Below are 15,839 nucleotides of genomic sequence, written 5' to 3'. Positions count from 1 at the left end.
AATGTTGTTTTCAATACAAATGATAAAAATCAATGTGTTTTCATTAGAATTAACTAAAATATTCCTGATTTTCCGTTTATATTTCCCATGGAAGATGTACACGTAAAACGGCTCTAATCCGGCTGAAACGTCGATATATGCAATAAAAACAGAACTTCTCGCTTTTTCAATATCTTACTCAGTTTTTTAACGAGAAACAAATAGTTGATTGAAAATGAAGTATTTAATGTTTATTTCTAATCAATTATTTGTTTGCATCATTTTTATCGTATATATATTGAATTAATAACAATAAACTGAAAATTCACAAAAACATTGAAAAACGGCAAAATATTGCCTAATTAGATGATATTTTGTTTAAATCACATAAAGGAAAAGAGGATGATAAACGTCAAAATATTGCTAAACTCAATGATTTTTAGTACAAAACAAAACGTAAGAAAACTTGCTTAAAAATGCAATATTAAGCGAAATTCTCATATTTAAGGCCAAATCAAACATCGTGAGAAAACATGAAGTATTATCGAAATATTGGTAAAAATGAACATATTTACGTACAATCTCACTACATGAAAAACGTGAAAAAAATCGTTATATTACCAAATTTGAGGATTTTAACTTCAAATCATAAAGCGAGGTTTCGTATTATTTAGACCCTAGAAAAGACATATAAAGATGATGTTTCCAATACAAATGATAAAAATCAATGTGTTTTCATTAGAATTAACTAAAATGTTCCTGATTTTCCGTTTATATTACCGATGGAAGATGTACACGTAAAACCGCTCTAATCCGGCTGAAACGTCGATATATGCAATAAAAACAGAACTTCTCCCCTTTTCAATATCTTACTCAGTATTTTAACGAGAAAAAATAGTTGATTGAAAATGAAGTATTTAATGTTAATTTCCAATCAATTATGTGTTTGCATCATTTTTATCGTATATATAATGAATTATTAACAATAAACTGAAAATTCACAAAAACGTGGAAAAACGGCAAAATATTGCCTAATTCGATGAAATTTTGTTTATATCACATAAAGGAAAAGGGGATGATAAACGTCAAAATATTGCTATATTCGATGATTTTTAGTACGAAACAAAATGCAAGAAAACTTGCTTTAAATGCAATATTATGCGAAATTCTGATATTTAAAGGCCAAATCACATATCGTGATACTACATGAAATAGTATCGAAATATTGGTAAAAACGAATATATTCACGTGAAGTCACGCCACATAAAAAAACGTGAACAAAATCGCTCTATTACCATATTTGAGGATTTTAACTTCAAATCATAAAGCGAGGTTTCGTATTATTTAGATCCTAGAAAAGACATATAAAGATGTTGTTTCCAATACAAATGATAAAAATCAATGTGTTTTCATTAGAATTAACTAAAATATTCCTGATTTTCCGTTTATATTTCCCATGGAAGATGTACACGTAAAACCGCTCTAATCTGGCTGAAACGTCGATATATGCAATAAAAACAGAACTTCTTGCTTTTTCAATATCTTACTCAGTTTTTTAACGAGAAACAAATAGTTGATTGAAAATGAAGTATTTAATGTTTATTTCTAATCAATTATGTGTTTGCATCATTTTTATCTTATATATATTGAATTAATAACAATAAACTGAAAATTCACAAAAACATTGAAAAACGGCAAAATATTGCCTAATTCGATGATATTTTGTTTATATCACATAAAGGAAAAGGGGATGATAAACGTCAAAATATTGCTATATTCGATGATTTTTAGTACGAAACAAAATGCAAGAAAACTTGCTATATATGCAATATTATGCGAAATTCTGATATTTAAAGGCCAAATCGCATATCGTGGTACTACATGAAGTAGTATCAAAATATTGCTAAAAACGAATATATTCACGTGAAGTCACGCCACATAAAAAACGTTAACAAAATCGCAATATTACCAAATTTGAGGATTTTAACTTCAAATCATAGAGCGAGGTTTCGTATTATTTAGACCCTAGAAAAGACATATAAAGATGTTGTTTCCAATACAAATGATAAAAATCAATGTGTTTTAATTAATATATTAAAAATATTCCTGATTTTCCGTTTATATTACCGATGGAAGATGTACACGTAAAACCGCTCTAATCCGGCTGAAACGTCGATATATGCAATAAAAACAGAACTTCTCCCCTTTTTAATATCTTACTCAGTATTTTAACGAGAAAAAAATAGTTGACTGAAAATGAAGTATTTAATGTTAATTTCTAATCAATTATGTGTTTGCATCATTTTTATCGTATATATAATGAATTATTAACAATAAACTGAAAATTCACAAAAACGTCGAAAAACGGCAAAATATTGCCTAATTCGATGAAATTTTGTTTATATCACATAAAGGAAAAGGGGATGATAAACGTCAAAATATTGCTATATTCGATGATTTTTAGTACGAAACAAAATGCAAGAAAACTTGTTTAAAATGCAATATTATGCGAAATTCTGATATTTAAAGGCCAAATCACATATCGTGAAACTACATGAAATAGTATCGAAATATTGCTAAAAACGAATATATTCACGTGAAGTCACGCCACATAAAAAACGTTAACAAAATCGCTCTATTACCATATTTGAGGATTTTAACTTCAAATCATAAAGCGAGGTTTCGTATTATTTAGATCCTAGAAAAGACATATAAAAATGTTGTTTCCAATACAAATGATAAAAATCAATGTGTTTTCATTAGAATTAACTAAAATGTTCCTGATTTTCCGTTTATATTACCGATGGAAGATGTACACGTAAAACCGCTCTAATCCGGCTGAAACGTCGATATATGCAATAAAAACAGAACTTCTCCCCTTTTCAATATCTTACTCAGTATTTTAACGAGAAAAAAATAGTTGATTGAAAATGAAGTATTTAATGTTAATTTCTAATCAATTATGTGTTTGCATCATTTTTATCGTATATATAATGAATTATTAACAATAAACTGAAAATTCACAAAAACGTGGAAAAACGGCAAAATATTGCCTAATTCGATGAAATTTTGTTTATATCACATAAAGGAAAAGGGGATGATAAACGTCAAAATATTGCTATATTCGATGATTTTTAGTACGAAACAAAATGCAAGAAAACTTGCTTAAAATGCAATATTATGCGAAATTCTGATATTTAAAGGCCAAATCACATATCGTGATACTACATGAAATAGTATCGAAATATTGGTAAAAACGAATATATTCACCTGAAGTCACGCCACATAAAAAACGTGAACAAAATCGCTCTATTACCATATTTGAGGATTTTAACTTCAAATCATAAAGCGAGGTTTCGTATTATTTAGATTTTAGAAAAGACATATAAAAATGTTGTTTCCAATACAAATGATAAAAATCAATGTGTTTTCATTAGAATTAACTAAAATATTCCTGATTTTCCGTTTATATTTCCCATGGAAGATGTACACGTAAAACCGCTCTAATCCGGCTGAAACGTCGATATATGCAATAAAAACAGAACTTCTCGCTTTTTCAATATCTTACTCAGTTTTTTAACGAGAAACAAATAGTTGATTGCAAATGAAGTATTTAATGTTTATTTCTAATCAATTATTTGTTTGCATCATTTTTATCGTATATATATTGAATTAATAACAATAAACTTAAAATTCACAAAAACATTGAAAAACTGCAAAATATTGCCTAATTCGATGATATTTTGTTTAAATCACATAAAGGAAAAGAGGATGATAAACGTCAAAATATTGCTAAACTCAATGATTTTTAGTACAAAACAAAACGTAAGAAAACTTGCTTAAAAATGCAATATTAAGCGAAATTCTCATATTTAAGGCCAAATCAAACATCGTGAGAAAACATGAAGTATTATCGAAATATTGGTAAAAATGAACATATTTACGTACAATCTCACTATATGAAAAACGTGAAAAAAATCGTTATATTACCAAATTTGAGGATTTTAACTTCAAATCATAAAGCGAGGTTTCGTATTATTTAGACCCTAGAAAAGACATATAAAGATGATGTTTCCAATACAAATGATAAAAATCAATGTGTTTTCATTAGAATTAACTAAAATGTTCCTGATTTTCCGTTTATATTACCGATGGAAGATGTACACGTAAAACCGCTCTAATCCGGCTGAAACGTCGATATATGCAATAAAAACAGAACTTCTCCCCTTTTTAATATCTTACTCAGTATTTTAACGAGAAAAAAATAGTTGATTGAAAATGAAGTATTTAATGTTAATTTCTAATCAATTATGTGTTTGCATCATTTTTATCGTATATATAATGAATTATTAACAATAAACTGAAAATTCACAAAAACGTGGAAAAACGGCAAAATATTGCCTAATTCGATGAAATTTTGTTTATATCACATAAAGGAAAAGGGGATGATAAACGTCAAAATATTGCTATATTCGATGATTTTTAGTACGAAACAAAATGCAAGAAAACTTGTTTAAAATGCAATATTATGCGAAATTCTGATATTTAAAGGCCAAATCACATATCGTGAAACTACATGAAATAGTATCGAAATAATGCTAAAAACGAATATATTCACGTGAAGTCACGCCACATAAAATACGTTAACAAAATCGCTCTATTACCATATTTGAAGATTTTAACTTCAAATCATAAAGCGAGGTTTCGTATTATTTAGATCCTAGAAAAGACATACAAAAATGTTGTTTCCAATACAAATGATAAAAATCAATGTGTTTTCATTAGAATTAACTAAAATGTTCCTGATTTTCCGTTTATATTACCGATGGAAGATGTACACGTAAAACCGCTCTAATCCGGCTGAAACGTCGATATATGCAATAAAAACAGAACTTCTCCCCTTTTCAATATCTTACTCAGTATTTTAACGAGAAAAAAATAGTTGATTGAAAATGAAGTATTTAATGTTAATTTCTAATCAATTATGTGTTTGCATCATTTTTATCGTATATATAATGAATTATTAACAATAAACTGAAAATTCACAAAAACGTGGAAAAACGGCAAAATATTGCCTAATTCGATGAAATTTTGTTTATATCACATAAAGGAAAAGGGGATGATAAACGTCAAAATATTGCTATATTCGATGATTTTTAGTACGAAACAAAATGCAAGAAAACTTGCTTAAAATGCAATATTATGCGAAATTCTGATATGTAAAGGCCAAATCACATATCGTGATACTACATGAAATAGTATCGAAATATTGGTAAAAACGAATATATTCACCTGAAGTCACACCACATAAAAAACGTGAACAAAATCGCTCTATTACCATATTTGAGGATTTTAACTTCAAATCATAAAGCGAGGTTTCGTATTATTTAGATTTTAAAAAAGACATATAAAAATGTTGTTTCCAATACAAATGATAAAAATCAATGTGTTTTCATTAGAATTAACTAAAATATTCCTGATTTTCCGTTTATATTTCCCATGGAAGATGTACACGTAAAACCGCTCTAATCCGGCTGAAACGTCGATATATGCAATAAAAACAGAACTTCTCGCTTTTTCAATATCTTACTCAGTTTTTTAACGAGAAACAAATAGTTGATTGCAAATGAAGTATTTAATGTTTATTTCTAATCAATTATTTGTTTGCATCATTTTTATCGTATATATATTGAATTAATAACAATAAACTGAAAATTCACAAAAACATTGAAAAACGGCAAAATATTGCCTAATTCGATGATATTTTGTTTAAATCACATAAAGGAAAAGAGGATGATAAACGTCAAAATATTGCTAAACTCAATGATTTTTAGTACAAAACAAAACATAAGAAAACTTGCTTAAAAATGCAATATTAAGCGAAATTCTCATATTTAAGGCCAAATCAAACATCGTGAGAAAACATGAAGTATTATCGAAATATTGGTAAAAATGAACACATTTACGTACAATCTCACTATATGAAAAACGTGAAAAAAATCGTTATATTACCAAATTTGAGGATTTTAACTTCAAATCATAAAGCGAGGTTTCGTATTATTTAGACCCTAGAAAAGACATATAAAGATGATGTTTCCAATACAAATGATAAAAATCAATGTGTTTTCATTAGAATTAACTAAAATGTTCCTGATTTACCGTTTATATTACCGATGGAAGATGTACACGTAAAACCGCTCTAATCCGGCTGAAACGTCGATATATGCAATAAAAACAGAACTTCTCCCCTTTTCAATATCTTACTCAGTATTTTAACGAGAAAAATATAGTTGATTGAAAATGAAGTATATAATGTTAATTTCTAATCAATTATGTGTTTGCATCATTTTTATCGTATATATAATGAATTATTAACAATAAACTGAAAATTCACAAAAACGTGGAAAAACGGCAAAATATTGCCTAATTCGATGAAATTTTGTTTATATCACATAAAGGAAAAGGGGATGATAAACGTCAAAATATTGCTATATTCGATGATTTTTAGTACGAAACAAAATGCAAGAAAACTTGCTTAAAATGCAATATAATGCGAAATTCTGATATATAAAGGCCAAATCACATATCGTGATACTACATGAAATAGTATCGAAATATTGGTAAAAACGAATATATTCACGTGAAGTCACGCCACATAAAAAACGTGAACAAAATCGCTCTATTACCATATTTGAGGATTTTAACTTCAAATCATAAAGCGAGGTTTCGTATTATTTAGATTTTAGAAAAGACATATACAAATGTTGTTTCCAATACAAATGATAAAAATCAATGTGTTTTCATTAGAATTAACTAAAATATTCCTGATTTTCCGTTTATATTTCCTATGGAAGATGTACACGTAAAACCGCTCTAATCCGGCTGAAACGTCGATATATGCAATAAAAACAGAACTTCTCGCTTTTTCAATATCTTACTCAGTTTTTTAACGAGAAACAAATAGTTGATTGAAAATGAAGTATTTAATGTTTATTTCTAATCAATTATTTGTTTGCATCATTTTTATCGTATATATATTGAATTAATAACAATAAACTGAAAATTCACAAAAACATTGAAAAACGGCAAAATATTGCCTAATTCGATGATATTTTGTTTAAATCACATAAAGGAAAAGAGGATGAGTAACGTCAAAATATTGCTAAACTCAATGATTTTTAGTACAAAACAAAACGTAAGAAAACTTGCTTAAAAATGCAATATTAAGCGAAATTCTCATATTTAAGGCCAAATCAAACATCGTGAGAAAACATGAAGTATTATCGAAATATTGGTAAAAATGAACATATTTACGTACAATCTCACTACATGAAAAACGTGAAAAAAATCGTTATATTTCCAAATTTGAGGATTTTAACTTCAAATCATAAAGCGAGGTTTCGTATTATTTAGACCCTAGAAAAGACATATAAAGATGATGTTTCCAATACAAATGATAAAAATCAATGTGTTTTCATTAGAATTAACTAAAATGTTCCTGATTTTCCGTTTATATTACCGATGGAAGATGTACACGTAAAACCGCTCTAATCCGGCTGAAACGTCGATATATGCAATAAAAACAGAACTTCTCCCCTTTTTAATATCTTACTCAGTATTTTAACGAGAAAAAAATAGATGATTGAAAATGAAGTATTTAATGTTAATTTCTAATCAATTATGTGTTTGCATCATTTTTATCGTATATATAATGAATTATTAACAATAAACTGAAAATTCACAAAAACGTGGAAAAACGGCAAAATATTGCCTAATTCGATGAAATTTTGTTTATATCACATAAAGGAAAAGGGGATGATAAACGTCAAAATATTGCTATATTCGATGATTTTTAGTACGAAACAAAATGCAAGAAAACTTGTTTAAAATGCAATATTATGCGAAATTCTGATATTTAAAGGCCAAATCACATATCGTGAAACTACATGAAATAGTATCGAAATATTGCTAAAAACGAATATATTCAGGTGAAGTCACTCCACATAAAAAACGTTAACAAAATCGCTCTATTACCATATTTGAGGATTTTAACTTCAAATCATAAAGCGAGGTTTCGTATTATTTAGATCCTAGAAAAGACATATAAAAATGTTGTTTCCAATACAAATGATAAAAATCAATGTGTTTTCATTAGAATTAACTAAAATGTTCCTGATTTTCCGTTTATATTACCGATGGAAGATGTACACGTAAAACCGCTCTAATCCGGCTGAAACGTCGATATATGCAATAAAAACAGAACTTCTCCCCTTTTCAATATCTTACTCAGTATTTTAACGAGAAAAAAATAGTTGATTGAAAATGAAGTATTTAATGTTAATTTCTAATCAATTATGTGTTTGCATCATTTTTATCGTATATATAATGAATTATTAACAATAAACTGAAAATTCACAAAAACGTGGAAAAACGGCAAAATATTGCCTAATTCGATGAAATTTTGTTTATATCACATAAAGGAAAAGGGGATGATAAACGTCAAAATATTGCTATATTCGATGATTTTTAGTACGAAACAAAATGCAAGAAAACTTGCTTAAAATGCAATATTATGCGAAATTCTGATATTTAAAGGCCAAATAACATATCGTGATACTACATGAAATAGTATCGAAATATTGGTAAAAACGAATATATTCACCTGAAGTCACACCACATAAAAAACGTGAACAAAATCGCTCTATTACCATATTTGAGGATTTTAACTTCAAATCATAAAGCGAGGTTTCGTATTATTTAGATTTTAAAAAAGACATATAAAAATGTTGTTTCCAATACAAATGATAAAAATCAATGTGTTTTCATTAGAATTAACTAAAATATTCCTGATTTTCCGTTTATATTTCCCATGGAAGATGTACACGTAAAACCGCTCTAATCCGGCTGAAACGTCGATATATGCAATAAAAACAGAACTTCTCGCTTTTTCAATATCTTACTCAGTTTTTTAACGAGAAACAAATAGTTGATTGCAAATGAAGTATTTAATGTTTATTTCTAATCAATTATTTGTTTGCATCATTTTTATCGTATATATATTGAATTAATAACAATAAACTGAAAATTCACAAAAACATTGAAAAACGGCAAAATATTGCCTAATTCGATGATATTTTGTTTAAATCACATAAAGGAAAAGAGGATGATAAACGTCAAAATATTGCTAAACTCAATGATTTTTAGTACAAAACAAAACATAAGAAAACTTGCTTAAAAATGCAATATTAAGCGAAATTCTCATATTTAAGGCCAAATCAAACATCGTGAGAAAACATGAAGTATTATCGAAATATTGGTAAAAATGAACATATTTACGTACAATCTCACTATATGAAAAACGTGAAAAAAATCGTTATATTACCAAATTTGAGGATTTTAACTTCAAATCATAAAGCGAGGTTTCGTATTATTTAGACCCTAGAAAAGACATATAAAGATGATGTTTCCAATACAAATGATAAAAATCAATGTGTTTTCATTAGAATTAACTAAAATGTTCCTGATTTACCGTTTATTCTACCGATGGAAGATGTACACGTAAAACCGCTCTAATCCGGCTGAAACGTCGATATATGCAATAAAAACAGAACTTGTCCCCTTTTCAATATCTTACTCAGTATTTTAACGAGAAAAATATAGTTGATTGAAAATGAAGTATATAATGTTAATTTCTAATCAATTATGTGTTTGCATCATTTTTATCGTATATATAATGAATTAATAACAATAAACTGAAAATTCACAAAAACGTGGAAAAACGGCAAAATATTGCCTAATTCGATGAAATTTTGTTTATATCACATAAAGGAAAAGGGGATGATAAACGTCAAAATATTGCTATATTCGATGATTTTTAGTACGAAACAAAATGCAAGAAAACTTGCTTAAAATGCAATATAATGCGAAATTCTGATATATAAAGGCCAAATCACATATCGTGATACTACATGAAATAGTATCGAAATATTGGTAAAAACGAATATATTCACGTGAAGTCACGCCACATAAAAAACGTGAACAAAATCGCTCTATTACCATATTTGAGGATTTTAACTTCAAATCATAAAGCGAGGTTTCGTATTATTTAGATTTTAGAAAAGACATATACAAATGTTGTTTCCAATACAAATGATAAAAATCAATGTGTTTTCATTAGAATTAACTAAAATATTCCTGATTTTCCGTTTATATTTCCTATGGAAGATGTACACGTAAAACCGCTCTAATCCGGCTGAAACGTCGATATATGCAATAAAAACAGAACTTCTCGCTTTTTCAATATCTTACTCAGTTTTTTAACGAGAAACAAATAGTTGATTGAAAATGAAGTATTTAATGTTTATTTCTAATCAATTATTTGTTTGCATCATTTTTATCGTATATATATTGAATTAATAACAATAAACTGAAAATTCACAAAAACATTGAAAAACGGCAAAATATTGCCTAATTCGATGATATTTTGTTTAAATCACATAAAGGAAAAGAGGATGAGTAACGTCAAAATATTGCTAAACTCAATGATTTTTAGTACAAAACAAAACGTAAGAAAACTTGCTTAAAAATGCAATATTAAGCGAAATTCTCATATTTAAGGCCAAATCAAACATCGTGAGAAAACATGAAGTATTATCGAAATATTGGTAAAAATGAACATATTTACGTACAATCTCACTACATGAAAAACGTGAAAAAAATCGTTATATTACCAAATTTGAGGATTTTAACTTCAAATCATAAAGCGAGGTTTCGTATTATTTAGACCCTAGAAAAGACATATAAAGATGATGTTTCCAATACAAATGATAAAAATCAATGTGTTTTCATTAGAATTAACTAAAATGTTCCTGATTTTCCGTTTATATTACCGATGGAAGATGTACACGTAAAACCGCTCTAATCCGGCTGAAACGTCGATATATGCAATAAAAACAGAACTTCTCCCCTTTTTAATATCTTACTCAGTATTTTAACGAGAAAAAAATAGATGATTGAAAATGAAGTATTTAATGTTAATTTCTAATCAATTATGTGTTTGCATCATTTTTATCGTATATATAATGAATTATTAACAATAAACTGAAAATTCACAAAAACGTGGAAAAACGGCAAAATATTGCCTAATTCGATGAAATTTTGTTTATATCACATAAAGGAAAAGGGGATGATAAACGTCAAAATATTGCTATATTCGATGATTTTTAGTACGAAACAAAATGCAAGAAAACTTGCTTTAAAATGCAATATTATGCGAAATTCTGATATTTAAAGGCCAAATCACATATCGTGATAACTACATGAAATAGTATCGAAATATTGCTAAAAACGAATATATTCACGGTGAAGTCACGCCACATAAAAAACGTTAACAAAATCGCTCTATTACCATATTTGAGGATTTTAACTTCAAATCATAAAGCGAGGTTTCGTATTATTTAGATCCTAGAAAAGACATATAAAAATGTTGTTTCCAATACAAATGATAAAAATCAATGTGTTTTCATTAGAATTAACTAAAATGTTCCTGATTTTCCGTTTATATTACCGATGGAAGATGTACACGTAAAACCGCTCTAATCCGGCTGAAACGTCGATATATGCAATAAAAACAGAACTTCTCCCCTTTTCAATATCTTACTCAGTATTTTAACGAGAAAAAAATAGTTGATTGAAAATGAAGTATTTAATGTTAATTTCTAATCAATTATGTGTTTGCATCATTTTTATCGTATATATAATGAATTATTAACAATAAACTGAAAATTCACAAAAACGTGGAAAAACGGCAAAATATTGCCTAATTCGATGAAATTTTGTTTATATCACATAAAGGAAAAGGGGATGATAAACGTCAAAATATTGCTATATTCGATGATTTTTAGTACGAAACAAAATGCAAGAAAACTTGCTTAAAATGCAATATTATGCGAAATTCTGATATTTAAAGGCCAAATCACATATCGTGATACTACATGAAATAGTATCGAAATATTGGTAAAAACTAATATATTCACCTGAAGTCACACCACATAAAAAACGTGAACAAAATCGCTCTATTACCATATTTGAGGATTTTAACTTCAAATCATAAAGCGAGGTTTCGTATTATTTAGATTTTAAAAAAGACATATAAAAATGTTGTTTCCAATACAAATGATAAAAATCAATGTGTTTTCATTAGAATTAACTAAAATATTCCTGATTTTCCGTTTATATTTCCCATGGAAGATGTACACGTAAAACCGCTCTAATCCGGCTGAAACGTCGATATATGCAATAAAAACAGAACTTCTCGCTTTTTCAATATCTTACTCAGTTTTTTAACGAGAAACAAATAGTTGATTGAAAATGAAGTATTTAATGTTTATTTCTAATCAATTATTTGTTTGCATCATTTTTATCGTATATATATTGAATTAATAACAATAAACTGAAAATTCACAAAAACATTGAAAAACGGCAAAATATTGCCTAATTCGATGATATTTTGTTTAAATCACATAAAGGAAAAGAGGATGAGTAACGTCAAAATATTGCTAAACTCAATGATTTTTAGTACAAAACAAAACGTAAGAAAACTTGCTTAAAAATGCAATATTAAGCGAAATTCTCATATTTAAGGCCAAATCAAACATCGTGAGAAAACATGAAGTATTATCGAAATATTGGTAAAAATGAACATATTTACGTACAATCTCACTACATGAAAAACGTGAAAAAAATCGTTATATTACCAAATTTGAGGATTTTAACTTCAAATCATAAAGCGAGGTTTCGTATTATTTAGACCCTAGAAAAGACATATAAAGATGATGTTTCCAATACAAATGATAAAAATCAATGTGTTTTCATTAGAATTAACTAAAATGTTCCTGATTTTCCGTTTATATTACCGATGGAAGATGTACACGTAAAACCGCTCTAATCCGGCTGAAACGTCGATATATGCAATAAAAACAGAACTTCTCCCCTTTTTAATATCTTACTCAGTATTTTAACGAGAAAAAAATAGTTGATTGAAAATGAAGTATTTAATGTTAATTTCTAATCAATTATGTGTTTGCATCATTTTTATCGTATATATAATGAATTATTAACAATAAACTGAAAATTCACAAAAACGTGGAAAAACGGCAAAATATTGCCTAATTCGATGAAATTTTGTTTATATCACATAAAGGAAAAGGGGATGATAAACGTCAAAATATTGCTATATTCGATGATTTTTAGTACGAAACAAAATGCAAGAAAACTTGTTTAAAATGCAATATTATGCGAAATTCTGATATTTAAAGGCCAAATCACATATCGTGAAACTACATGAAATAGTATCGAAATATTGCTAAAAACGAATATATTCACGTGAAGTCACGCCACATAAAATACGTTAACAAAATCGCTCTATTACCATATTTGAAGATTTTAACTTCAAATCATAAAGCGAGGTTTCGTATTATTTAGATCCTAGAAAAGACATATAAAAATGTTGTTTCCAATACAAATGATAAAAATCAATGTGTTTTCATTAGAATTAACTAAAATGTTCCTGATTTTCCGTTTATATTACCGATGGAAGATGTACACGTAAAACCGCTCTAATCCGGCTGAAACGTCGATATATGCAATAAAAACAGAACTTCTCCCCTTTTCAATATCTTACTCAGTATTTTAACGAGAAAAAAATAGTTGATTGAAAATGAAGTATTTAATGTTAATTTCTAATCAATTATGTGTTTGCATCATTTTTATCGTATATATAATGAATTATTAACAATAAACTGAAAATTCACAAAAACGTGGAAAAACGGCAAAATATTGCCTAATTCGATGATATTTTGTTTAAATCACATAAAGGAAAAGAGGATGATAAACGTCAAAATATTGCTAAACTCAATGATTTTTAGTACAAAACAAAACGTAAGAAAACTTGCTTAAAAATGCAATATTAAGCGAAATTCTCATATTTAAGGCCAAATCAAACATCGTGAGAAAACATGAAGTATTATCGAAATATTGGTAAAAATGAACATATTTACGTACAATCTCACTACATGAAAAACGTGAAAAAAATCGTTATATTACCAAATTTGAGGATTTTAACTTCAAATCATAAAGCGAGGTTTCGTATTATTTAGACCCTAGAAAAGACATATAAAGATGATGTTTCCAATACAAGTGATAAAAATCAATGTGTTTTCATTAGAATTAACTAAAATGTTCCTGATTTTCCGTTTATATTACCGATGGAAGATGTACACTTAAAACCGCTCTAATCCGGCTGAAACGTCGATATATGCAATAAAAACAGAACTTCTCCCCTTTTTAATATCTTACTCAGTATTTTAACGAGAAAAAAATAGTTGATTGAAAATGAAGTATTTAATGTTAATTTCTAATCAATTATGTGTTTGCATCATTTTTATCGTATATATAATGAATTATTAACAATAAACTGAAAATTCACAAAAACGTGGAAAAACGGCAAAATATTGCCTAATTCGATGAAATTTTGTTTATATCACATAAAGGAAAAGGGGATGATAAACGTCAAAATATTGCTATATTCGATGATTTTTAGTACGAAACAAAATGCAAGAAAACTTGTTTAAAATGCAATATTATGCGAAATTCTGATATTTAAAGGCCAAATCACATATCATGATACTACATGAAATAGTATCGAAATATTGTTAAAAACGAATATATTCACGTGAAGTCACGCCACATAAAAAACGGTAACAAAATCGCTCTATTACCATATTTGAGGATTTTAACTTCAAATCATAAAGCGAGGTTTCGTATTATTTAGATCCTAGAAAAGACATATAAAAATGCTGTTTCCAATACAAATGATAAAAATCAATGTGTTTTCATTAGAATTAACTAAAATGTTCCTGATTTTCCGTTTATATTACCGATGGAAGATGTACACGTAAAACCGCTCTAATCCGGTAGAAACGTCGATATATGCAATAAAAACAGAACTTCTCCCCTTTTCAATATCTTACTCAGTATTTTAACGAGAAAAAAATAGTTGATTGAAAATGAAGTATTTAATGTTAATTTCTAATCAATTATGTGTTTGCATCATTTTTATCGTATATATAATGAATTATTAACAATAAACTGAAAATTCACAAAAACGTGGAAAAACGGCAAAATATTGCCTAATTCGATGATATTTTGTTTAAATCACATAAAGGAAAAGAGGATGATAAACGTCAAAATATTGCTAAACTCAATGATTTTTAGTACAAAACAAAACGTAAGAAAACTTGCTTAAAAATGCAATATTAAGCGAAATTCTCATATTTAAGGCCAAATCAAACATCGTGAGAAAACATGAAGTATTATCGAAATATTGGTAAAAATGAACATATTTACGTACAATCTCACTACATGAAAAACGTGAAAAAAATCGTTATATTACCAAATTTGAGGATTTTAACTTCAAATCATAAAGCGAGGTTTCGTATTATTTAGACCCTAGAAAAGACATATAAAGATGATGTTTCCAATACAAGTGATAAAAATCAATGTGTTTTCATTAGAATTAACTAAAATGTTCCTGATTTTCCGTTTATATTACCGATGGAAGATGTACACTTAAAACCGCTCTAATCCGGCTGAAACGTCGATATATGCAATAAAAACAGAACTTCTCCCCTTTTTAATATCTTACTCAGTATTTTAACGAGAAAAAAAAAGTTGATTGAAAATGAAGTATTTAATGTTAATTTCTAATCAATTATGTGTTTGCATCATTTTTATCGTATATATAATGAATTATTAACAATAAACTGAAAATTCACAAAAACGTGGAAAAACGGCAAAATATT

This window comes from Procambarus clarkii, chromosome 53, assembly GCF_040958095.1.
Source record: "Procambarus clarkii isolate CNS0578487 chromosome 53, FALCON_Pclarkii_2.0, whole genome shotgun sequence".
In the NCBI taxonomy this organism is placed as follows: Eukaryota; Metazoa; Arthropoda; class Malacostraca; order Decapoda; family Cambaridae; genus Procambarus; species Procambarus clarkii.
The sequence above is the reverse complement of the archived record's forward strand: the minus strand, read 5'-3'. Positions refer to the sequence as shown.